The following is a 2,195-nucleotide window of genomic DNA, read 5'->3' on the forward strand; positions in this document are numbered from 1 at the left end:
GCATGGACTTTGCCCTTTGCAAACAGAAGAACGGGCAAGGCATTTATGGCTGGGAGACATTTCCTTGCCGTTTGGGCGTATTCTCTTTTCAGCTTCAAGCTGCCCAACCTGCCGTGTGTTGAAGGGAGGGCTGAGGGGTGGCTGATGGCTGAATTAGGGCCCATGGCTTGGGGAGAAGGTTGCAGAGGGTCAAGAAGCTTCAACTCTAGCTGTGTCCTGGTCTCTCTAGGCTTCTTGTTAATTTACTCAGCACCCACTGCTTTAAGAAGCATTTCCGACTGTAAAAAATGAGAGCAGTCAGAAGGTATCTTGTTCAGTCTCTTGATTTGGTATTTACGGCTCTTGGTACCTCTGTAACATGTGGTGTTACAGGCCAGGGTGGTGGGTGTGTGTGACTAGGAATTCCGCTGAAATTCAAGTGGGATGTACGTTTCTAGCTCCAGCTGGGTGAGTAGAGGCTGGGGAGATGGTGGGTTTCTGATAAGGAGAATCGGTACTTCAGGATGGTACCAGCCGGCAAGGAGAGCATGCCCAGTGCTTCAATAAGAACTGATTTACACTGTGAAGTTGGATGAGTATCTTTCTCGTAGGAACCCCTAATCTCTGCATCCATATACTCTGCTGTCTACCCACTCAATATACTCTATTCTCCCAGCTTGCCCAGGGTGACCTTTTGTTGTGGGAAGTCAGGGACCCCAAACAGAGGGACCGACTGAAGCCACGGCAGAAGAACATGGATTGTGAAGATTTCATGGACATGTATTAGTTCCCAAAATTAATACTTTTATAATTTCTTATGCCTGTCTTTACTGCAGTCTCTAAACATAAATTGTGAAGATTTCATGGACACTTATCACTTCCCCAATCAATACCCTTGTGATTTCTTATGCCTGTCTTTACTTTAATCTCTTAATCCTGTCATCTCGTAAGCTGAAGAGGATGTATGTCGCCTCAGGACCCTGTGATAATTGCTTTAACTGCACAAATTGTAGAGCATGTGTGTTTAAACAATATGAAATCTGGGCACCTTGTAAAAAGAACAGGGTAACAGCAATGTTTAGGGAACAAGAGAGATAACCTTAAACTCTGACCGCTGGTGAGCCGGGCAGAACAGAGCCATATTTCTCTTCTTTCAAAAGCAAATGGGAGCCTTTCGGCCTGAACAGCCATCTTCCAGTAATTCACCAAAATAATGAATACAAAGGGAAAGAGGAGAGGCACCCGATATATGTTCTCTAGGCCTTTTAGAAAACATGGAATTGTTCCTTTGGCCACGTATATGCGAATCTATAAGAAAGGTGATACTGTAGACATCAAGGGAATGGGTACTGTTCAAAAAGGAATGCCCCACAAGTGTTACCATGGCAAAACTGGAAGAGTCTACAATGTTACCCAGCATGCTGTTGGCATTGTTGTAAACAAACAAGTTAAAGGCAAGATTCTTGCCAAGAGAATTAATGTGCGTACTGAGCACATTAAGCACTCTAAGAGCTGAGATAGCTTCCTGAAACACATGAAGGAAAATGATCAGAAAAAGAAAGAAGCCAAAGAGAAAGGTACCTGGGTTCAACTATAGCGCCAGCCTGCTCCATCCAGAGAAGCACACTTTGTGAGAACCAATGGGAAGGAGCCTGAGCTGCTGGAACCTATTCACTATGAATTCATGGCATAATAGGTGTTAAAAAAAAAAATAATGGACCTCTGGGCTGTAAAAAAAAAAAAAAAAAAAGCAAATGGGAGAAATATCGCTGAATTGTTTTTCTCAGCAAGGAACATCCCTGGGAAAGAGAAGACGAAGAGTCTGTTTCTGAGATGATGGGTCACTTACCCATGGCCACATTGGGAAGTGAAGCAGGAATCAGAATTTATGGATGTTTCCATGTTTCCTGCTGAGCCATCTTCTTGCCCCTCGTGTGACCCAACTGTGAGTGTGGGTGTGTATTAACCAGTAAGAGAAATGGAGGTGTGGGGGATGTGGTTATTTATTTGACTCCACTTTGTCATGGCTTTCCCTGTAGTCATGGCTCATTTGTGGTGGCTCAGAGCTGCCTAGCTGGCCACCCCTCCCCAGGTGCCCAGACCCGTGTTCTGGAAGAGGCAGGTGGTAGATGCTGCCTCCTCTAGGGGGGTGAGAGTGAGAGTGTTTGCAGCTCTCATGTTCCCATGCATACAGAGAGGGCCTGTCAGCTGCTCTA

The 2,195-nt window shown here is 45.2% G+C and overlaps 1 pseudogene; it reads left to right on the forward strand.

Moving 5' to 3' along the window:
• Positions 1-1,180: 1,180 nt before the first annotated feature.
• Positions 1,181-1,698, forward strand: LOC129035670 (large ribosomal subunit protein eL21-like; annotated as a pseudogene).
• The last annotated feature ends 497 nt before the right edge of the window (positions 1,699-2,195 follow it).

Source organism: Pongo pygmaeus, chromosome 1, assembly GCF_028885625.2.
Source record: "Pongo pygmaeus isolate AG05252 chromosome 1, NHGRI_mPonPyg2-v2.0_pri, whole genome shotgun sequence".
In the NCBI taxonomy this organism is placed as follows: domain Eukaryota; kingdom Metazoa; phylum Chordata; class Mammalia; order Primates; family Hominidae; genus Pongo; species Pongo pygmaeus.